The following is a 25091-nucleotide window of genomic DNA, read 5'->3' on the forward strand; positions in this document are numbered from 1 at the left end:
GATTCTCACCCATACAATGGGCCTCATTACATGTATGTTTTCCCGCTCCTCCATATTATGAGTTTGGCCCTGGAGTGGAGGAATTACCTCCAGCAAATTCCTCCAACTTTCTGCTGAAAATTGGCAAAATCGGTGGTATTATCACCAGCGGTACCGCTGAAATCTCTATGAAATTCATTGGGAAAAATGGGGACTAACACCACCTACCAACACTAGTAATGCGGCTCGAAATCTGTCAGACCAAGTGGCTATGACGGTAATTCCATTTGGCGGTATTCCAGAAGATTTACCACCAGAATACCACCAAACTTGTAATTAGGGTCAGTGTGTTTTATTTACAGGCTGGTGGGAGATTTTTACTTTTTGCTAGGCTAGGCTGCAGTGTTGTTATGTTCTCCCCTACAAAATCACTTCCCTGTGGTTTTAAAGTGCTGTAAAAAGGAAATTGGCTTTGTTGCCCTTCTAGTGCAATTTATGAGGTTAAAAAACCGGATGGGTTGGCAATTTGCATACATGATTTCTTGTTCAGAGTCCATAAAGGCAGCCTGACTGGATGGAACTATTTCTAGCTAGGACGACAATCTGCCAGACACCTCAGTCCACATTTAATTTTTTATTTTATTGAGCATTTGTAAGACGCTTTATACAACAGAATGATGGCCATAATAGCATGAATCGGGCTGGCCTTCACTGATTGGGAGACTGCAGATGTTTGAATGATGCATTGGAAATGTGTTTGTGTAGACCTATGCCATTAACCACTGCCCAGAAATGCTCCCGTACACCTAGGAATTATGAACTCACTGGGGGCCTGCTGGATTCTAATTCTCCCGCAATGCAAAGCTCTGCTGCTCTACGACCAGCGGGACCCGACTGTGGTGATCCCTCCTCTTGATCCAGCAGGCACAGTGAGATCCTACACCTCGTCCAATTGAACCAGCAGCATCTAAACAATACATGACACCCCATTGTGTGATTTATATTGACAAGTAAAAACAATTCTTCGTTAAACCAACAAGAATGAGACCATTGGGAAAATCGCAATGAGTTAATCAGAGTTTGCTTATTCCATTGAAAAACAAGCAGAAACCAATGGCTTCACTGAGGACGAAGCAATTAAGATATTATGTGCCTTGCTCCGAATTCGGCAGTAATTGGTTGGTAAATCTGCAGAATTACTGCCAAAATCAGTTACCATCACGCAAGCCTGTGGATTAACTGCAGGATTCCGAGTGGTGATAATTCCCCATTTTTGAAGTCCAGAATTCCATGGGGTTTTGTGGCTGATTTACCGCTGGCAGAATTGCCGTGCAGTAAATCTGCAGATGTTTGGCAATAAAGTGCCAGATTCACCTCTGGCTTTTTGCTAGAGGTAAATCCTCCACTTCACTGCCACACTCATAGTACAGCAATGAGGCAATGCAATTACGTCTGCATTGCCGTCGTTTTTGCCCACACCGTCATACTTGTGATGAGGTCCCTTGAGACTTCTAAATAAATATCACGCCTTGCTTAACTAAAAACCAAAAGCAAATGTCATCAATCAAACAACTTAAATATTTATCAAGAAAACAGAATAATTTACCAATACCTACTTTAGAGGTTTATTACAAGCACCAAAGAATACCTTGGGGGCTAAAGATTTTGAATGAAGCCAACAATCTTCAGTAACAATTTGTGTTCTAACGATGGATGATCCTAAACAAGTGCTTGCCGGACCTAATACTCTCAAGTATCCAAGAGTGACCACAATAAACGTATGTACTTGATACTGAAGCAAAACTAAACCTAAAAGACTTTAGGACCCTGGAAGAACTAAAGCAGATTAAAGAAGACCTAGATACATTTATTAAAGAGTAGTCAAATAAGTTAACATAGACAAAGCTACAGACGTTTAAAAGGCATACAATGAATTGTAAGTTTGATTAAATGCCCACTTTAAAAGAGAAACGTAGTAAACAACAACAATCAAAATACTTTGCGAAACAGATTGACGTCAATCCAAAGACTGTAGTATCCTCGTCTACCACATGAAATGATTCAGGCAGTAACTCCCTGGCAGATCGAGTGTTCATTATAGAATCTACAGCTAGAACCTCATCAAGAACCCTTATATCCAGCAATCCAGATGTACAATTAACTACCAGGACTATTATGTTATGTAATGTACAGCATTTTTAAAGCGCAACATTCACCAGCAAGGGCATCAAGGTGCTAGGCAAAAAACAGAGTCCACGGAATGCAGGAAGAAGAAAGGAAAGCATAGATGAATTAATACACCGGGAAAAGTTAAGTCTTCAGCTGGTGTCGAAAGGCAAGATGGCCCTGAACCTGACGCAAAGAAAGCAGAAGGAGATTCCACAATTTAGCAGCACAGAACGAGAACGAGAGGCCACCGAAACGAGCACGTTGGATACGGGGTACAGAAAAACTTCAGGAGGTGGAGGAGCGAAGAGAACGAGAGGGGGGGTAATGTGGCAATTTGGCTTGAAGATAGAGAGGACCTTTCTTATAGTATGCACGGTGGACAATGCACAAAGACTCAAAATCCACCCTGACAGCAATGGGTAACCAGTGCAGAGTATTCAGGGCCACAGAGGCAGAGGAGAGCTGCGGGGCCCCCAGAGCCAAACAAGCCGCAGAATTCTGTAGAACCTGGAGTCGGAATCGATATTTAGGTTGAGCCAGATCCAGGGAATTGCAGTAATCCAAAGAGCCAGAAATTAGATAAGACACAACAATAGAATGAAGGGAAAAGAGTAGAAAAGAGTACAGATGTAGAGGCCAACTCTTCCACTTATGCTTTTCTACACAAAAGACCAGAAGGAGCAAGCAAAAACATCAGGTGAGAACCATTAATAAACCAGAGGACGAACAAATAAACAGTAGCAATGAATTGATCAACGCAAACATTAACACTCACAACAATTAGACGTTTGCGTAAAGTTCCATCATGTGTACCAGAGAGAGCAAATGGCAAGTTCAGCAAAAGGTCGGTACAATTCTAAACTTTTTAAAGTACTTAAAGTTTTATTGACCAAGAATCGTTTTTTACTTGCTTCATTTGACATTTGGTGGCCCTTCGGGGCAACCTTATGGACTGGTCGTTGCATGAAAACATGGAAGTAACAGGATTATTGCCACTTTTAGTGCACTTTCAAATTCAGAGTTTCCAACAGAAACTCTTAAAACACCACATGGCTTTGTGTGGAAGAAATGTCCTCCACAGAAAACCATTGCTACATGCAGGTAATATGTATGCAGCACTCACACAGTCCAATGGAACTAAAAAATGGGGCATAACGGAAGGCGTCACATGACTCTTCATCATGGAGTCCCGTCGTGTTACTGCATGCTTGCCATATTCAGTGAAGGTGTTTGAGTCTCTTGGTACTTCAAGGGGAATTACTACCAAACTCTAAATGAGGCCCTAGTGTTTTTAATGCTCTATTTCGCAAACAAAGTACTTACCTGTGATGCAGCTGCATTCTTTCTGCATGTTTCATTAAGAGTATTTTCTTAGTAATATACGGTGTGGACATTCCTTGCGTCTGTGCTCATATGCATGTCAGTTGTACCTTATTGCCACCCCCACAGCCTTGACGGCTCTACTTATCTGGCACTTGGAGAATCAGCGTAACTTAAGGCCAACGCTGCTTACCAGTATCATGTAGATCTTGCTAACCCCTTGTACTACGAAACCAGATATCAGTGCACCCTATTCAGATTGGTTCCCCTGTACCTTATACCTACTCTTGACTGCTGATCCTGTCCACTGGGAACCCTTCCTAAGCTGCCACCCTATCAGTGATAGTTTGGATTGCACTGGGTGTTCTTCACCAATTGGCTTCATCACCTAATTCACCATTGGCTGAACCTCCTAATCTTTGGTAAACTAGAATCAAACCACAACCATCCACCAGTGAACTGAACACAAGCCCATCTGCTCAATCACAGAGTTCATTCACTGTACGCAATGAATATCAGAATGGCCCAACCTTTTAAGGACAGCCTAATAAGAAGGGAATCAGCAACCGGCTATGACATCAATATAATAAAGAACCTCTGATGAAAAACACATGCGCCTAAACAATGCCTTCTCAAACTACTGACACACCCAACTAACAATGCAAAGGAAGCCAGCTGAGCTTGGGCAGAAAAATGGCAATGTTAGAAGAATAAGCAGAAGACGACATAAAAACTCGAGATCGGTGCACGCAAGTGCTACTCTCGAAGTGGACACATTTTGTATTGGATAATGGAAGATCTCCCCCAGCACAAGCTCAAAGGTTCGAGCAACACTAACAGAAATTCTCAGCCCACAATCACACTTCCTCACACATGACTGGTACACCCAATTATCAACAAAACTTGGGTCTTTCCTTTCCTCCATCTCACTCTCTACTTGTGCTGTTCCCCAGGGGTCTAACCTCTCTCCCTGGCTGTTCAACCAATAACTGGCACCCCTTGCCCACCGCATTGCCACTCTCTGCTTCAACTTTCAGTGTTATGCGGATGACACTCAGCTTGTTTTCATGCTTCCCTCCACCACCTCTTTTCCCTCCCTCATCCCTGACTGTTTGTCTGCCATCCAGGAATGGTGTGCCGCCAATGATCTCTGCATTAATGCCAGTAAGACAGAGATTCTCCTCATCAGCACACCTGCACCCTCCTTTCCTGTCACTCTCTTGCCGGCCTCCCTTGGCCCTCTTTCTGCTCCCACCTTTTCTCCTCACATCTCTGATATCTCTAAGAAGTCAAACTATCAACTGCAACTCCTCAGATGTATTTTTCCTTTCTTATCCTTCCCCTAGAATCTCACTGTCTCTAGAGCTCTGGTTCTCTCTAGGCTAGACTACCGCAACAGCCTCTTTCTAAATCTGCCTGTTTCTACTCTCTGCCCTCTGCAACTCATCCAGAACAGAACTGCAAAACTTGTCCTTGGCCTCAAACCCTGGGATCGTATCTCTCCAGCCCTGAAATCTCTTCATTGGCTCCTAGTGAATGCAAGGATTAAATTCAAGACCCTCTGCATTGTCCACAAGGCTTTCTGGGGTCCAAAATACTCAAAAATACCTTCAACTCTCCCTCTGTAAATATCTTCCCACTCAAGCTCTCTGCTCCTCCACCCCCAACTCCCTCAGGGTCAGTCACTTCTCCAAAAAACAATTTGGGGGTAGATCTCTTTCCTCGGCTGGAGCCTCCCTCTGTAACAGCCTTCCTGCCATTCTAAAACTTGAGGAGAACCATCTCCGGTTCTGGAAGCACCTCAAGACCTTCCTCTTTGCTTGTGCCTTCGCTCTTCCTCTCCCCTGCTGATTTGCCTGCTTCGGCTCCGTGCACCTGGCCACCCTCTGATTCCGGGCCCAGGTCCCTGTCCACCCAGCCACACACCCGACCTGCCTCCTGGTAACCCTTGCACTTGAGTCTGTATCTGTAACCGACAGTCCCCTTACCTGCACTTATCAGGCATCCCTTGTCTGCGCTTTGCACCTCGCACTTGCCACCCTGCTGGCCGCACTACCAGTTGTTGTTGTTTTATTGCTTGCTCAGCACTTTTCACCTCTCCCTCTCCGTGGAACTTTCCCCTTCCTTCTCCCCTGCACTTGCGCGTTCCTAATGTCACTGGGCCTTGTAAGATCGTTGTTTTGTCCTCCCTTGTTGCCCTCCCTTGCCTCGTCGCGCTCTGAAACACGTGTGTATGGGCGCGATACAAATAGAACATCACATCATATCAAACTGGATTAGCAACCCTCCACCCCAGGCTTGATACACAAATATATAGAGGACAAGACAAACCACAATGGCATGACCCAAGCTACTCCTCACTGATGAGGCCCAACAAAGCCGAAACATGTTTGGGGATGCCTGTGGTCTCTTGCAGAAGGGATGTGACCAAGCAGTTCAGGCTGGACTGCCCCTTTTGGGGTATGACCAAGTCTGATTTTCATATGGTCTTTCCCCTTTTGTAATGGCTTGGCAGGCAAGGAACAATGGTCTGGAGAGTTGACCAGAGCAATGCCAGAGGTTAAGATTAATTCTAAACCTTCTAGCCATCACCTCTTTTGTTCTGCTGTAGTCAACTCGAGTGGCACAGGTATGCACAGACATGGGCCCCATGCCTGCTGGGGCTAGAGACCCAAGCGAGTTCTCACTGATGAGGCCCAACGAGGCTGAAACATGTTTGGGGATGCTTGTGGTCTCATGCACAAGGGATGTGACTAAGCAGTTCGGGCTGGACAGCCCCTTTTTGGGGGTTGGCCTAAGGCTCATTTGCACATGGTCTTTCGCCCTTTTGTAATGGCTTGGCAGGCAAAGAACGATGGACTGGAGTGTTGCCAGAGCAATGCCAGAGGTTAAGATTAATTCTAAGCCTTCCAGCCATCACCTCTTTTGTCTTGATGACTCAAACAGGGCCACAAGCAGCAGCAAAATGGGACCCAGAGGTCAGGAATAAGATGCACTGCAAACTGATCAATGCTCACTCTGGGTCTAAGCAGAGAAGAGAGATGCACACATTACTCAGAGAAGGAGGTGCCAACATTCTATTCATTATGGAAGCATGGCTATCAGATGGCTACAAGGTGATAGCACATGAAGCCATACCAAACAATGTCAAACTCTCCCGAGCCAGCCGAGTAGTCTAAATAAAGAGGCGGGGGGGGGGATTGCTATGGCACACAAGGAAACATCTCAGAAACTGAAAAGAGCCTCCTATGGACCTCCGAGACTGCAAATCACTCCTCAACCACCAAACAAACCTTTCCTTCCTGCTCATACACAGACCTCCTTCCTGTAATCCCACCTTTGCAGTCATTGTTCCCATCCTTATGGTTGAACACCATGGAAGTAATCTTTCTTGGAGAATTGGAAGAAAATGAAAGCTTTGAGCTACTATTTGGCCTGATTTCACATTAAACAAATCATCAAGGGGCTACACATTATGCCGGGAATACACAGGACCCCGTTTTCTGCGAAGAATGTGTGGCGGCTACAGCTCCTGCCATCCACAACCTGAGGATCAACTACCTTCCTTTTATTATCAACTTACCAGCATGCAGGCTCCCAACTCACAAAAGGCAAGTTTCCATCACCAAGAGAGGCTGAAAAAACCCTATCTCTAAAGGAACATGGAGCACAAGAGTAGGACACCAATCCAAACCCAAATGAATCAGACCGTGCGCTTCCAGAGCAAGACATGGGGCCTCATGCCGAGTTTGCTGGTCCTGAAATAAGGGGGCCTGTAAGCTCATCGGCACCCTTGTTTCCAGACCGGCAAACTATGGGTTTTCCTGCTGGAGCCGCTGTGCCTGACAGCTCTGACTCTGGCGGGCACATCGGTCATGATAGGCAAAGTCGCCACGGATGAACTGGGACCGTTGACAACAGTGCTGGTGCTTCCATGTCCCCACTCCCATAGAGTCCTATGGGACTCTATGGGAATGGGGGATAACTAAATACTGGCGCCTGACTTCCCAGCCGCCAGATTTGTAATAGCCTGGTGGCACCGGGAAGTCAAGCTCCAGTAATTTGTACAGGTCTGACGGCAACCCGCCGGTAGCACCAGCGGGGTTACCGCCAGACCCGTAATGAAGCCCATGGCGATACTGCAGGATTGGATTTCAAAAGCATTTCATAACCTTTCACTAGGACTGTTTCAGAAGAAAAAAACAAGGTGATTTACTGCCAGCTACAAAATCCGAAGAAAAAAACTGAAAACAGGACAAGGCAGGAGGAAACAGTACAACCAGAAAGACAAGGCATTATATCAGTGACATATATGGAACAGCAAAGTACTAAAGGCCAAGACACTACACTATGCAGAGTGCACCCAAACAGCAATTCCCCCAGAAAAAAACATTTATAAAATCATCAATGAAAGTGGAGACCCTACCTCCTAAAACAAGACAGCCACTCCCTCCCATTAACTATACAATAGCACCAATCACATCCCAAATAAGGTGCAAAACATCCTGCAAGCCAGATGCAAACAATACTTTTCTCAATAGCTAATAGCGACATGGTTACTGTTGTGAAGCAGCACACAAACGCTGGTAAGTTGATTTCACATTTATTTAAGATAAATGAAAGCAAGAAAGACCCCCGAACATACGGGATCCTTCCCCATCAAAACCTCCATCAACTGACAACTTTAGAACGTAAATAACACATGCACGTGAACGTTCCAATGACATCATAGAGGCACCCTGCTCTGCCTATGTCATCAACACTAGCTCTCTCTGCTCCCAAAGAGAAACATCATCACAACACATCTCCCTTCATTTCATTTTTTTTTTTTCTTTTCCCAAGTGTCTGTTATACAAAAGCGTTCTCCTTTCACACATGACCCCTCTTCACGGTAGCTATCCTGCTCTTGTTCCACACCTGCCCGGGTCCGGGTCCGAATAAAGGGAATCCCCTTTCTTTTTGAGAAACCCTTTCCTTATCCTGACCCAACCTCCACACTCCACACGCAATTCTTTCTTTCCTCTTCTTATATTTTCACGCATGACCCATTCTGATTTTTTTTTTACCAGAGACTTCCTCACCTGATCTACCACCAGGTCAGACTCCCTACTCCTACCAAGCCAAGGTGGGCACGTTATAGAAAATGGCTTCCTGCCCCTCATAAGCTCAAACGGGCATAATCCGGTAACAGCATGTGGCGCCATTCTAAGAGCCCACATCCTGTTTTGTATCATGGCTAACTTGTCCAAACCACATTCTTCTCCCATCCTCACACTCTCCATTACACATCTATTCATCCTCTCAACAACACCATTTGATTCAGGATGATATAACGAAGTTCTCTTGTGTCCAACTCCACATCTCCTCAAATAATTGGTGAAACCTTCTCCTATAAATTGGGGACCATTGTCTGTCAAAACAGTTTCTGGTAAACCTTCATTGGCAAAAATTTCTTGTAAAACCCTTATCATGCTCTCTCCCGTGATGTCTCTGACAATTTTAAAGTCTGTCCACCTGGAAAACAAATACACAACCAACACAACATATTTTCCGCGACCATAGCCTAATTCTACAGGACCCAGAATGTCCATAGCAATATCGCTCCATATCCTGGAGGGTAGACCAACATCCACCAATTGCTGTTTCCTGGCTACAATGCCCTTACCACTCCTGATACAAAACTGGCAATTTGCTAGCACTGCCTCTATTTCTTTGTCAAATCCTGGCCACCAATAGTCTTCTCTCAAAACACCCTTTGTCTTAGTAACTCCAATATGACCGCTGTGTGCTAATTCTATAACCTTCTTCCTCAATCCAATGGGGACAACAGCCCTACCCCACCTGAACAAAATCTCCTCATTTACAGATAACTCATCCTTCACTTCCCAATATGGTTTTGTATCTTCCTCCAATGACTGCTTATTTGGCCATGATCCAGACACAACATATGGAATTACTCTGTTGATCCCATGGTCTTCTTTCATACCCTCCAACCACTCTGGTTTGGAGACTATGCCATCAGTATTAACAAATACTAATTCTAAATCCTCACTCTTCACATTCTCAGAGTTTGCAACTCTTATTCTGGACAGGTTGTCCGCTAGAATATTTCCCTTTCCCGGGATGACTTCTATTTTAAAACAGTGCGTCTGCATCCTGGTGACCCAACCTGCCACCCGGCGCGAAACTTTGTCAAGGCCCTTATTCTCAAATATTGCTTTTAGAGGCTTATGATCAGTGCGAATTGTAAATTCCACTCCCCACACAAAACTCTTGAAACGTTCAATAGCCCAGAAACAAGCTAAAGCCTCTTTTTCAATGACCGAATATCTCATCTCTGCTCCTCTGAGACCTCTTGACGCATGAGCTATAATGTTTTCAGAACCATCAACTTGTTTCTGAGACAATACAGCTCCCAAACCACCCTCACTGGCGTCAACAGTAATAATGGTAGATTTCCTAGTGTCAAAACATCCTAACGGACGAGCCATATCTATATCTTCTTTGATGTTATTGAACTCTTTCTCACATCGATTATTCCACACGAAGTCAGCACCCTTTCTCAAAATTTTCCTTAGTTCCTGAACCTTATCAGCATAGTTCGTAACAAATTTCTGGTAGAATTCTGTCATCCCTAGAAATGAACGAAGCTCACTTTTATTTCTAGGCGTTTATATGTTTCTTATAGAATTCACCATATCTTCTTTGGGTCTTATCCCATCTCCCGACACTTCATGACCCAGATATTCCACTCTTGTCACAGCACACTTACATTTCTCCCCTTTCACCGTGATACCCCTCTCCTCAAACATCTTCAACACCTTGCACAGATTTTTGTCATGTTCTTCTAAAGTCTCTCCACTCACCAATACATCATCCTGAAAACAAAAAACACCCTTCATCCCTCTCAACAAACGATCCATGATCTTCTGGAAAACTGAAGAGGCGGATGCCAATCCAAATGGCATCCTTCTAAATTGGAACACACCTTCATGTGTAATAAATGCAGTGACTTTCCTACAGGCCTCCTCCAACTCCACTTGATGATATGCTGATGCCATATCCAGTTTAGAAAAATACTTTCCCCCGCCCACCCTGGTCAATAACTCTCCCATGTTGGGCAGGGGATGCCTGTCCACCAACACACATTTGTTTAGCTCACGCATATCAACGCACAGCCTCAAATCCCCTGAACTCTTCTTCACTATTACAACTGGGGAAACCCACTCTACTCCCCCAGCTCTCTCAATTACACCTGACGCCAACAACTTTTGTAATTCTCTTTTTACACTGCCTCGTAAAGCAAACGGCACAGGTCTGAGCTTAGCCACTACAGGTACGCTATCCTTCTTCAAAATTATCTGGTGTTGAAACCCTTTTATTCTTCCCAAAGACTCATCAAACACTTTCTTATACTCTGACATATATTTCCCATGACTCACGGGTTCTTCGAAAACTTGTAGGACTTGGTCTGGATGGTTGGGATCAAGTCTAATTCCCAAATTCTTTTGTTCTCTCCATCCTAGTAGAGATTGTCCTTTCTTAGTGATATACACCTTTCCATCACAACATCGACCTTTAAATTCAAACTTACTCCACACGTACCCTAACAACTCAATTCGATCTTGATTGTAACTTCCTGGACTTATGTTTGGTTTCGACAAAGCTGATACATTCCCTCTCATCTCTGCTTCAAATACACTTCTAGAAATAAGCGTTATTTTTGACCCGGAGTCGGCCATTAATGACAACTTGAAACCATTAACATTCACACTAGCATATGGACGCTCACAGTCATCCTCTTCATCCCCCTTACCAACAACATTAACTGTATTGACAATAACATTCTGAGAAGGCACAACCACAACATCGTCATCTGACGATTTCCTATCCTCCTCTTCATTCACATAAAATACTTTTCTTTGGTTATCTTGCCCAAATTGAAAATTCTTGCAACAGGGCATAAAATGTCCTCTCCTCTTGCACTTAGTGCAAACGGTCCTTCGACCTGGGCAGACTACGGAGGATGCAAAATGGGTTGCACTAGCGCAACGATAACATAGTCTATCATCTTTCCTCTCCTCTCTTTTCTCATCTTTCTGACAAATATTCTGACTCCTTCTTTCCTCCGGAATGTTCCTGCTTGACTGTCTATTTCTTCCTCTTCTTTTGTTCTTTCCTTCCGCTATGTTCATTACCTCTGGTTTTGCTTCCTTAGTATCTTCTCCTTCATTTTTAGATAACTTAGCTACACATGCTAAGGAATGCTCTACTCTCTTAGCCAAATCCAATACTTCATCTGAACTTGGTTCATCTTTTAGCCATAACTCTTCCCGTATTTTGTTAGATCGACAATGTGTCATGAATTGATCTCGAATATGTTCATCAAAGCTATCTTGAAATTTACATGTTAAGGCCAGATGCCGCAAAGCAGTGACGTAATCTTCAACAGACTCCCCCTGTGCTTGAACTCGCATGCGAAAATTGTAACGCTCCAAGATTGTGCTCCTTTTTGGATTAAAATGCTTGTCAAGTTTCAACAATGCACTTTCAAATTCATTCAAATTATCTCCACTACCGTCTCCTTCTGGTTGTGGTAAAGTGTCAAAGATTCTCTGGCCTTCAAAACCCAAAAAATGCAACAACAAGGCCAGCTTCCTCTCACCAGAATATGACATACCACCAGCCGCCCTCATATAGTGCATGAAACCTTTGCGCCATTGCTGCCAAGCAATCTTTGCCATTCCTGGAGTCGGCATAAAAATGGGAGGACCTGATATGCCTGGTAAACCTGCCATGGCTGCCTGGATGACGAAATGTACAGCTGGTGTGGTTTACCTATAGTAGCTTTAAGCACACTATATACTTATATATATATATATATATATATATATATATATATATATATATATATATATATATATATATATATATATATATATATATATATGCAACACCTTCATAGACAATAGATATTCATTTGTGACGCTAAAACGCTGTGTGGCGTTGCCTTCTAAAGTTGTCAATCAAAACCGCATGTATTTTAAACCTCAATATTGATTGCCCAATTACCATAAGATATACGGTATTGGAAACACAGGGCCTCATTACGACCCTGGCGGAAAGGGGTTTACGCCGGCGTAATGCATGGCGTACCTTTCCGCCAGACTACGAGTTCCCGTAGCGCCATGGTGATTTTTACGCCTGCTTTTTGCAGGCGGAAAAATCCATGGCGCTACGGGACTTGTTGTTAATTACGCCACCGTAATTTACGGTGGCGTAATTAACGCCTTCCCCACTCCCATTATACCCTATGGGGCAAAAATGGGAATGGGGAAGAGTAAATGGGGATTGGGGACTTACCGCCCCGCCAAGGTCGGAATGGGGCGGTAAGTCCGCCAACCACCATGGCGGAGTTGGCAGCTTAGCGCCATGGACCATGGTGCAAATTGCACCATGGTCCTCCGCCAGGGTCGTAATGAGGGCCACAGTCTCATTTGATTTGCCTGAGCATCTGTTATGCACACTACGGTAGTCACTCGTGGAGCGATCCGAAGACACAAACGCAGGGGAACAGAGGCGGGCACCCCCCCCCCTTCCACGGGCTGCCCAACGCATCTGCGGAGCTTCTCTTTCTTTTTCCTTTCCGCTCGACGCCTCAACTGGGCGGAGCAATCCCCCTCCTGGGGATCCAGGAAGAGTGCAACTTCTCTCCACGGCAGCGCACACAGGGAGGAACAGGGGCGGGCACCCCCCCCCCCGCGGCAGCTCAACGCGTCTGCGGAGCTTCGCTTTCCTTTTTTTTTTTCCCGCTCAATGCCCGAGCTGGGCAGAACAATCCGGCAGCACAGGGAGACACAGGGGCGAGTTCCTCGCGGGCTGCTCAACGCTTCGGCGGAGTGGCCCGGACTTCCTCGTGGGCTGCTCAACGCTTCAGCGGAGTGGCCCGTACAACCCGCACAAGTCCTGGGTGGGAAAGATATGTGCCGTGGAGAAAGTAGACAGCAGCTACGTGGCCTGGAGAGTCTCTCGATCCGGAAGGATCCACAGCTGCGGTTGTTGCTTCGTGCTGGTGTAGGCGGTGGATACTTCAACTTCACGGGGGTCTGGGTCTGCTTTCACCTCACCTGCCTTCACTTTACCTCGTCGCCATTGTTGTGAAGCAGCACACAAACGCTGGTAAGTTGATTTCACATTTATTTAAGATAAATCAAAGCAAGAAAGACCCCCGAACATACGGGATCCTTCCCCATCAAAACCTCCATCAACTGACAACTTTAGAACGTAAATAACACATGCACGTGAACGTTCCAATGACATCATAGAGGCACCCTGCTCTGCCTATGTCATCAACACTAGCTCTCTCTGCTCCCAAAGAGAAACATCATCACAACAGTTACCTCCTACATCGTAATGAGCCCCTAAGTCTCTGGAGGGGTGAGAGTGTTTGGAAGCCCACTGGAGCACACACAGTAAAACCCTTTGGGCCTCATTACGAGGTGGGCGGTAAGGGGTTAACGGCGCCGGTAATGGTGCCGGAGCCGTCAACCCCTTACCGCCCCATTACGAGTCTGCTCGCGGGACCCGCAAAGGGTGCCTGGTAAAACCAGGTGCCCTTAGCGCGTCCCGCTAGCAGACCAGGGAGCTGACAACGGGCCCGTTTTTAACGTGCCCGTTGTTAGCTCCCTCCCCATTCCCAGTCGAGCCCTATGGGGGCTCGAATGGGAATGGGGATGTACCAGGTCCGGGTTCCTTGAATGAATAATTACCGGGTCCTCCAAGGTTGAAATGGCCCGGTAATTCCTCATTTAAGGAACCCGGACCTGGTACCCGGTAAGGGGGTAACCATGCCGCAAATTGCGGTATGGTCACCTCCAAGGCCGTAATGACCCCCTTAGACAGATGTATATCAAAATACATTTATTATAGGCCTTTATAACAAAACTATATTAAACCACAGTAATAATAAAACAGTTACCACACATGCTATTTCACTATATAAAATATATAAAAAATGTGTTTAGCCTAATGCTGATGAAAGGGGAGAAAATAACCACAACCTGCAACAGAAAGGGGTAAGTTCAACACAGATATCGCATTAGGCAGTTCTTTGAAGTCAATCCCTATCTTATGCAGTCCAGCCCTAAGAAGTGAGGAGCCTTATGCTCAAAGTACAGCAGTGCGTTAACAATGTGCAGTTGTGCGTAAAGTGAAAAGCGGGTTCTCTTCAGGGAGCTTTAGCTGCTCAGGAATGGTTTGACGCAATGAAGAATAAAGCCCTACTCCTTGAAGCGGGTCTACCCTTGCAGGTAGAGTGACTTTTGGAGTTTGGGAATATCTGGGGAGCGCAGGCTAGCCCAGCCAAGGTGAGTATCTTTTGAGGGAATCTCGTGCACAAAAACAGATGAATGTGCCAGGTGACCACCTGTAAGTGATGAAAATACTCAACGACCTGCGACACAGTTCAGACCAAACTTTGCCAGTCTAGGCCACTTCGCTAGTAGGTTTCACCCCTGCAGTTACAGGATGCTCCGAGCTCTCAGCGGCTGCTGGACGGGACGATCGTCTGTGGCAGCACAGTAGCCTTTTCTCAGCTCTCAAAGAAAGGAGAAGGATAGTTCTGGTACAGCACCTCTCAGGACATGGTGAGGCAGGTCTTCAGGCACTTACAGCGACAGTCACCACAACAGGGTGACCCAGAAGAACTAGGACAACAAGCGTTGGCGGGAGAGGACCCAGGACCACAAGTAAGGGACAGTGGCTCTCCTGTGCGGTAACCCAGGTTCGAGCTGGTTAGTTCACTGGATGGCCCAGGAACACTTCCGAAGAGGCGCTTTGGAGGGTAAGCAGGAGGTGCCGAGAGTAGTTGGTCCCACTACTCCAAAGGGTGAAATCGCCCTTGCAGTCCTTCTTGGTACGAAGCAAAAGCAGCAAAAGCAGGGGTCCGACAGGAGGACAACAGGGTCAGGGGGCTAAAGCTTCCAGCACATCTGTGGCGGTACCACAATTCTGCTCTTTCGTTCAAGATACTTGGCTCCTGCTGTAGTTCGGTGTGTACTTCATGTGATCGACCTGGAATGGATGCAGAGCCCCTTCTCTTATACAAGATTAGTTTTTGTGCTCAAATATCAGATATCCAATGGACGTTCTGCTCTCTTGCATGCACGCTAGGCGTGGGCCAATCGTGGCCCACAGTGGTTCCAGTCATTCAGGCCTACCAGACATACTGGCACCGGTAGTGTGGATTGGGACCAGACAGTCCCAACCCTCTTCCTGTGCACTAGCACACGTGACATGCAGGAGCCCGCAACAAAAGATGCGGTTTTTGTGTGAGGCTGCATGCCCAAATAAGGAATACCCCGGTCTCTCGACCTGGGGGAAGGCAAAGGGACAAAATGGCCAAAGGACAGAACAAAAGACTTTGTAACATGGCCATTTTTGGCACTGGCCACAGTCTTGGGCCAAACATGGTAAATGCGTTAAGGTCCCTAAAAATGAAGTAAAAATAATGTAAAAGTAAACTTCTGCCACCAGTTCATCCTAGGCACACTTGTACAAACACCAGCAAATCCTTAGAGGGTGGCTACAGCCATAAAACAAAAAGGACCCCTATGCGCGGTACTGTAAGGTACTTGGCACTGTGAAAAACCTGAGGGTATTCTCCCAAGTAGATCTCGGGAATCCCTTATTCAGGTGGCCAGGGAAGAACTGGTCCTCTCAGAACCCAAACCCAGGTGTAGACGAATGATGGAGTATCGCCTTGGTAGGGGAACCCAGGGTTGTGCTCAGGTGAATAACGCAGGTGAAACACGGTATTATACCGGGGAAGAAGGAGAGGAGGAAGAGATCCCTAAGACCTTTGTAGGTTGCACTGCATCTGCCTCCCTTCCTCCCATTGAATCTCTCTTGCCCAGATCCAACAACCCCTCCGTATATAACAAATCTCCTAGGATCCCAAACTCTGTTACACCCAGAAACTATCTCTCCCAGAATCTCTGTTTTCCTGTGTCCTACCCGAATACTCACGATCATTCTTTTTCACGTCCCTCTGGTCATTATTTTACGAACTCCCAATCCACATTGACAAAACACTACCATTCTCACAATCTCCCCTGTTCATTTCACAATAATAATCCCAGTCATTCCCGTTTGTTTCATAAACCCTCCCAATCTCACCCGTCTGAGTTTATCGACCCCCCTTAACTAGTACGAGGGCTATAATTCCATATAACACCTTTTCCCCATCCTACCACGTAGGAATCTACCCCTCCACTCCTTTTCCAACACAAACTCTTTCGCATACCATGAATGCAACGGACTAATACCAAAACTGTTTATCTGACATATCCCAACCCAAGGGTCAGGCAAAGTCAGGCAATTGAACAGAATCACACACACCTAACAAGCCTTTCCTTTCCCCACGGGATACAAAGAAGCCAACGTGTTCAGTACAATCGGTGAGTCGGAGGAAGCTGATATCAAACCAAACTGTGTTAAGCCCAAGGTTGCGGGAAGCAACATTTTGATTGCAAGAAGAAAAGATGTGGGTGTATGTTTGAACTTTAAAGAAAGCCCAGCTGAGGTCCAGGTGCAGAGAGGTCTGGCACTATGTGGGCGCTCATTCGAAAGTTTCTGACCGGGACCTGTTTTTGAAACTACAACAACCAGAAGGCCCTAGGAAAGAGTGGCGTGAGGCATCAGAGTTGTCCTACAAGGGTCACGTCAAATCCCTTGTACAATCGAAAGTCTCTGACCCGTTGCCTGAGGAAAGCTAGAGGAAGGGAACCCTGCTCTCCACTACGATTGCGAACTGTGATAACTGGCAAATGTGAACCCGCCAGAGGGATGCCGAAAGAAAGCTAAAGAAAAGAAACCCTGCTGTCTGATAAAACTAAGCAATACATGAATGGTATTAGAAATACATGAACTGGGTTGAAGAAAGGCACTTGTGAACCTGGCGGAGGCAGGCCCGTTTTTGCAAGAAAGGATCAGAGCCGGGCAGAGGGAGATCCCAGGAATGGCCATAGTGAACCCAATAGAGGGAGGCCCGTTTTTGCAAGAAAGGATCCGAGCCCGGCAGAGGGAGATCCCAGGGGCGAATAGCAATCGCCCAAAGAACTTTTGTTTGTTTATTTTATTTGCCATTTCTAGTGGTGAAGAATAATACGGGTTATAGTGAAAGGTTAGAATACAAAAGGATTGAATGCAATAGTTTCAAATCAAAAGAATCGGAAAAAAAAATTCAAATGCAGGTTTTTATTTTTTTGGGGGGGTCTCCCCAAAACCCCTGTTTTTTCAGAAAAACTAGTATTTTTTCCTATACGAAGGCAAAAAAAAAATACATTAAAAAAAGGCATTCACATTTTTTTTTTCACTCCTTTTGATTCGAAACTATTGCAATTCGAAACAATGGGCCTCATTACGAGTATGGGGGTTAGCCATGGAGCTATTAGCTCCATGGCTGCCTCCATACCGGGCTCCATTACCGGGTTCTTGCAATGAGGACTTATCGGGTCACTCCGACATAGGAGGACCCGGTAATTCCTCCTTGCAGGAACCATTCCCATTTGAGCTCCCATAGGGCTCAATTGGAATGGGGAGGGAGGTAATAACGGGCACATTATGAATGGCCCGTTATTACCTCCCTCTTCCCCTGGCGGGACCCGGAAAAGACGTCTGGTTTTACCAGACGTCTGATCCGGGTCCCGCAAAGGGAACCTCGTAATCAGCGCTCCCGTAATGAAGGGGGCTGGTCCCGTACCGGCCTCCTTCATTAAGGGAGTGCCACCCTTATAATAAGGCCCAATGTATTCGACCCTTTGACTGGACACCGAATAATACACCCGAGAACAGTGTATCAACAAGAGTGTCACCTTGTTGTTTGTCCAAACTGACATTAAGGCTCCTAAAGATTAGGAGTAATACTTGAGAGGCCGTAGTGAACCCGACGGAGGGAGGCACCATTTTTACAAGGAGGATCCGAGCCCGGCGGAGGGAGATCCTAGAGGCGAAGAGCAATTGCCCAAGGTACAAACCACATAAGGCAAGAAACTTTTTCAGGAAATAGACTTAGGGCCTCATTACGACTCAGGCGGTAAGGGGTTTACGGCGGCGTAAACAGCACCGACCCTTACCGCCTGATTCCGAGGTCCCTTAGCGCCATGGAGGTTTTAACACCTGCAGGTGTTAAAATCCATGGCGCTAAGGGACCTTGATGTTAATTACGCCACCGTAATTTACGGTGGCATAATTAACGCCTTCCCCACTCCCATTATGCCCTATGGGGCAAAAATGGGAATGGGGAAGGGTAAATGGGGATTGGGGACTTAGCGCCCCGCCAACCTCGGAATGGGGCGGTAAGTCCGCCAACCACCATGGCGTAAACGTAGTTTACGCCATGGTGGTAAAGGTACGACCCAGGCGGTAACTTACCGCCTGGGTCGTAATGAGGCCCTTAGCCTCTGAAGGGGTTTTGATATCATTGAACTGAACTGTAAACCATGTGCTGTTGAGGCCCAGGAGTGTGCTTTTCATTTGACAAGACTCCACTAGGACTGCCTTAATATTATTTGATAGCTGTAGCTTGCTCCCATTTTAGATTTAAGTTAAGATTAGGCGTTTATCTCACCTATTATAAAGTTCAATAAACACCCTTGAACTGTGATCACTTCAGTCTGTCTTTACTGTTGCCACCATGAGTTCCTTACAGCACATAGATAAAAAGTTACCAAGAAATGGCAACATAGTCGAAGACTAAGGGAAACATAGTTTCCCAGTACTGACAGCCTGAAGTGAAAGCCCAGAGGAGTGTAGCTGAAGGCTGTGCTCCACTGGAAAAAGTCATGTTAGGTAAGCCAAACAAAAGCAAAAAGTTTGGGGGGTTCACAAATGGAGGGAAAATTGCACCTAAGGGAAATCTTTCCTAACACCAGTCAAGAAAGAAGTTATGATCGTTTCACCCAATGCCATACCAGAAGCAATACTAGTCTGGCCTATGCTACTGGGTGCCAGCCCAAAAAATTCAAAAGTAATGAAGAACCTTGGGATCCTCATGGTCAGTGGACTAACTCTGGAACCACAAGTCAATGGGCCTCATTACGAGATTGGAGGTAGCCTTGCCAGTAAAACCGGCAAGGCTACCTCCAAACCGGCAAGAAAATCCGGCACCCGTGAATGGCCAATTACCGGGGTATTCTGGCCCTGGTAATTGCCCTTTTCGCAGGTGCCAGTAGATTCCCATTCCCATTTGAGCCCAATAGGGCTCAATGGAAATGGGGATGCCTGTAGCACCGGCACGGTTCATTACCCTGCGGTGCTACAGGCTTGCTGTGCTTGCGGGTGCCTTTCATTCCGCCAGGCAGGTAAATCTATGGGATTTACACCGCCTAACATCACTTGTAATCCCGCGGTAAACCCATGGGACCAAATGCTGGTAATGGTAATTCCATGTGGCAGTAGTTCGGCGGTAATTCTGCCATAAATGGCTAACACCTTGCTTTTACCCCTTACTTATAAAATGATCCCAATGTCTCTATGAAAAAAAAAAAAGAATTATCTCCACACCTCTCTGACAGGCATTAAATGTAATAAGCAACAGAGATACAGCTATTTAATTCATTAATGGATGCAGTGGAGTGCTTTACACAATCAACAAGATGAAATACAGTCTTCAGTGACAAAACAACTTGTTGAAACCCTTTTATTTGGGGCGGGGGGGGTGATAATTGAAAAGGTGAGCATTCGTAAACGTCAAGAGGCTGATGGAGAGCTTCATTACTTTTGATATGGAAATCCAGAGTTCACCTGTGGGATATTGAACGGTCTGATTGGCTGCTTCCTCGAATTTGGAGACTTCAAAATGGAGGGTATATTTACTTAGTTATGGGAATCACAGGCCGCATGTATCTTACTCCAGGATCCTTAAATGGAGGGCTTTAAATCAGATGCATAATATTTTGTACAAGCCTGTGTTGGTTAATCATGTAAGGCTGGAGTGCCCGAGTTACTGACTAAGACCGACTAAGACGGAAGCCTTCTGTAGCGGTTCCTCTACCTCTCCAGCCAAACGGTTCACGCCTTTCCATAAAACATCCCATTTGTTGAGAACTTAAAGAGATATTGCTCATTGTAAGAATGAAAGATCTGAATTACAAAAGCTTCTTACCTGAGATCCTTGGCTCCTGAGACGCAAGTCCAGTGTGACTGGTGGGAAGAGGGGCTGAGCTGGTCAGGTGTTCAACTGAGCAATGGTGTAGGCCTGGCCCGGGCCCCTGTTTGAAGAAGAGACGGGAGAACCCTTTAGTACAACAGGCGCTGTCTGGCTAACACTTTTGCCATCTAGAGTGCCCTTGACAATCTGATGGTGGGGTTCTTGGAAGTCAAGAACCACAAGGGTGTCTGAAAGTGGCAGGTGCATGAGGGACAGGTAAACAAAGGGGGGAGACAGCAGCCTGATCGAGGCTTGGAAGCAGGGCAGGGGTGTCTGTTGGGGAGGACAGACACTGCCTGTTCTCCCCTGCCTTCTCGCAGAAAGTGCTGAAAAGGGTGGTCTATCATGGGTGCCCACACCTGGGAGACAATAACAGAGCCCCAGTTGGGTGTGCCGTTACCTGGTTAAGGGTAACGACTGGTAGGATTTGAGCTATTCCGATCCTCTGTCTGCAAAGCAAAAGGGATATAGCTCCGAGTATGGATCAGGGGGGATTCGATAAGGGGCCAGCTGCAATCGTAGGAGGCATTCTGGATCAGTTAGCCCCACTTTCCCCTCCTTGTGCCAGAGAAACACATCTATTTTTTAATAAATACTTGTATTATTTATTTGCATCAATAACAAAAACGGGTCTTGAAAAGTTATGCAACATTGAAGATTAATAATATTCCTTAAAAGCAGAGTCACAAGTTCATTGCAATTACCTTTAGACATGCATAATCACAAGTATATGTCCATAACTTGTATCACAAAGGGGAGGCAGGATGTTATAGAGAACTCAGACGGGTGACACAATATAGCCATGAACTGAGGGTATCAACGGATAGTGCCACATCAGCTAAGGTTTAGTCTGAAAATGCTCATTGCACAGTTTGCTAAATGTGTTCATATTCTGTTAGTCTATTTTCCATCTCGTGTTCATAGTCTTCTCGTACTTTGCTAATTATACTACAAGTATAATCCATTCTTCTACATTGAGTTTTCTGTTTGATTTACATATTGTTAATATTTTATTTTTGCACATTTTCACGCTCTAAAGAACCATCACCAGACAGGTGTGCGCAGAGACGGGTGAGTGTAGTTAAATATAGCAAACCAAAATACTCCTTGTGATCACCCTGCTCCAGCGGTTTCATGAAACAAATTCCAATTAAACACAACTTCGAGGTATACAGTATCACAGAATCATTATTCCTAGAGCCAGCCAAAATGTGTTTTGGCCCTAGCAGGGTCCTCTTCAAGGCTGCAATGCTAATACGTCATAGAAAGTACATGTCAAAAAGTGCCACCCGAATGTGCAACCCAGGAAAGTAGAAAGTTCCACTGTGGTGGCAACACAATCATCATGAAGAATATCATAAATGAATAGCAATCAATGAAAGGGTCCAAAGTATACATATAAGTACATGCAAGATAATGAGTTCCGCCAATTAGCTCCAAAATATTTCCGAATTAATTATTTAATGGAAAAGGAGGGGGGAAAAAAGAGAGATTGTATATTAGAATTCCAAGAATTAATAAATATTTCAATTGAGCATCCGTGTGTAAGATTGGTAACAATACTGCCAAGGAGGACTTGTTAGTACCTAATCATACAATTGTAAAGTCTGATGTGCCAATATGAGATTTGGGCCCAGTGTTTGGAATAGTGGACACTGAAAAGAGTAAAAATAAAGTTAACAAAGAAGATGGCCACCATGGAAAGGGAGAAAGGACTAATCCCTTCTCCCTTTCCATGGCAGCTATTAAAAGAATAGGAGAAAAAAGAAAACAAAGAAAATGGCCACCATGGAAAGGGAGAAGGGACTACATGTAGTCTCTTCTTCCTTTCCATGGTGACCACTCGCGGAAGGAACATAGTGAGACACGGCGGCAACCAGAGTCTTGTTGGGCAGGTAAGGACATGGAGAGGGCCAATCAAATTGTTTGTAACAATCTAATTGCCCCTCGCTGGGTGCTAATTGGACAAAGGAAAGGGTTATAAGATAAGTATGATGGAATGCATCAAGGAACCTAGCCTTGACTAATGTAGTTGTATTATGGAATAATTACCTAAAATAATAAGATAAACACGGCAGAACAGGTTCAAGGTTGTAAGTCAAAATGCGGTGCTTAACCACATAAGCAATGCAGACCATGGATGGGTAATGCTTCACCAAATGTACAAACACACGAGCAAAAGACATATGGCTGTTAATCATACCAATGCGTAGGAATTGTACATAAAAACAAAAAATAAAATGCGTAAAACCCATTAAATTTACTGACTGATATGTGCTGGATTCTGACATCAATGTGGTAACTTGCAAAATCAAATGATGTAGACCAATTCAGATTTTCAACACATTTGTCCCAGAAAGTCATAATTCTATTGAAGACACAGAGGTGAAGGATTATGCTTTCTCTTAAACTTTACTTCTCGAGCCGTTTCCACCAAAACCAATAATAAACAGTAACAAAGACAAAACTACAACTCCCACTTTAGAAACGTCTTTGGCAGTCCAAGCTATTATTGGTCCATGAAGAAAAACTATGTGATCAACTTGACCATTCCATAACTGTATAGTCCCATATACACTCTAACTCCTCTAAAACATTCTCTTTTTTTGCTGCTCGGGCAGCCGAGTTAAGTACATTTCTCTTTGTTCATTATTTGATGGCACAGTGTGTTGGAACTTAGCCTCTAAAGACAGCACAATGATTAATTTGAGGCGTAAGGCAATATAGTTTATGCAGCGCATGCACAGTGTTTATCATTAAGTGTGGGGGAGCGTATCCGCGTCAGGAACGTTTAATTTATTTTGGTTGCAGCTATGACAGGGCTGAAGCTCCGGTGTCCGCAACAGCACAGGGAAGCCACAGGGGGCATCACCTTGAACAATCCATAGCTGTATTGTCCCATAAACACTTTAACTCCTTTAAACGTCCTCTTTCTTTTGCTGATCCGAAAAAAAAGTGCCCCAAAAGGTAAACGTGATCTCTGATGAGGGTAAAATTCTGTCTCTCAGTTCCCAGCTGTCTTGTTATCCCTGATAGTACCTAATACGAAAAAACATATCTCAGTGAACTGGAACAAGAGGGTGGGAAAATCGTGTGATGACATCACATCAATATCATTATGATAATTGCTCAACACGATTGCAAGGGTGGGATAGTCCTTTTCCTCCATGTCTTTAATAGAATTACAACTTTCTGGAATGAATGTGTTGAAAATCTGAATTCTATGTCATGACCGGAGGCTCGGATTATGCTTGTTCAAAGCTTACTTAACACCAATGTTGCCATATTCTGGATTGGTTTGAAATAAAAGTTCTTAAATGTTGCCTCATTCAACCAATCTGCCGATCCCATGATATCTTCCATCCTGGCTTCTATATTGTAGGCCTTAGTGGCCATTGTTCCTGATGGGGCGCCCTGAGTGACATTGCGACATAGCACAAACTCACAAGCCTAACCAGGACAGCAAAACCAGCCCAAGAATTCACAGAGGGCTTGATATAACAATTGCTCTTGCATTGAAAAGGACCATAGAGTATAGATAGAAACACGTGCTGGCTGACCCTTAAGACTACCAGGCCGATTCATGGAATAAATGTGCGCCGAAAATTCTGGCGCAGAGGGGCCTATACGTGCGCTGCGCCGAAAAATAGCGAAAAGCGCAGGGAAACCAGCGCACGTCGATTCATGGAAGTCCGTGCGTAAGAAAAGCATAGGACGTGCGCTGAAAAAGTGCGCGGCGCACGCCGGCGCACAGGTCAACCAACGGCGTGCGCCACGGCCACTGCGCTATCACTCCGAGCGCAGCGCACAGCTCTAAAGTAGGCGGAACACAGGGCGGGACACTCGGAATGGGGAATAAAATGGGGCACAACACTCGGAATGGGGAAGAATGTGGGCGGCACGGGGAAGTACAGGAGGCAAGTGCGCGGAACGCCCACACGCTCTCCGGCAACATGTATTCATGGATTCGAACAGGGCAAAACAGCGCTCGATCAAACCAGCGCACAGGCCCAAAAACGTACGCCACAAGTAAGCAGGCGGTAGCGTCCCGACGCACTTAACGAAAGTGCGCCAAAACCTGCGCCAACAAATACCACCCACATACAGCAATGGGCCATACCGTGACCCCAAAGGACAAATGATGTGCAAAGGTGTACGCCATTTACACGGACACCCACTGTTCAAAAATTCGCACGTGTGTGTACAACGGGTTGCGCGAGAAGTCACTCGCGCGATTGCCCTGGGTACATGTATCCCGGGGTGCGGGGAAGTCCCACACGCGATTGCCCTGGCCACGTCGATATCAGGGGTGCGTGTGAAGTTCCACACGCGAAAAGCCAGGGTACGTCATTTACAGGGGTGCGCGGGAAGTTTCACACGCGAAAAGCTAGGCTACGGGAATTCCAGGGGTGCG

The 25091-nt window shown here is 45.6% G+C and overlaps 1 protein-coding gene across 1 annotated transcript in view; it reads right to left on the reverse strand.

The window, feature by feature from the left end:
* LOC138527254 (uncharacterized) overlaps window positions 1-25091 on the reverse strand; it is a 200132-nt gene that overhangs the window by 83583 nt on the left and 91458 nt on the right. Inside the window, exon 2 of the mRNA XM_069638358.1 lies at window positions 20633-20738. The gene's annotated coding sequence lies outside the window, so the exon portion shown is untranslated. The remainder of the gene's footprint in view (window positions 1-20632; window positions 20739-25091) is intronic.

Source organism: Ambystoma mexicanum, chromosome 14, assembly GCF_040938575.1.
Source record: "Ambystoma mexicanum isolate Mex_15411 chromosome 14, UKY_AmexF1_1, whole genome shotgun sequence".
In the NCBI taxonomy this organism is placed as follows: Eukaryota; Metazoa; Chordata; class Amphibia; order Caudata; family Ambystomatidae; genus Ambystoma; species Ambystoma mexicanum.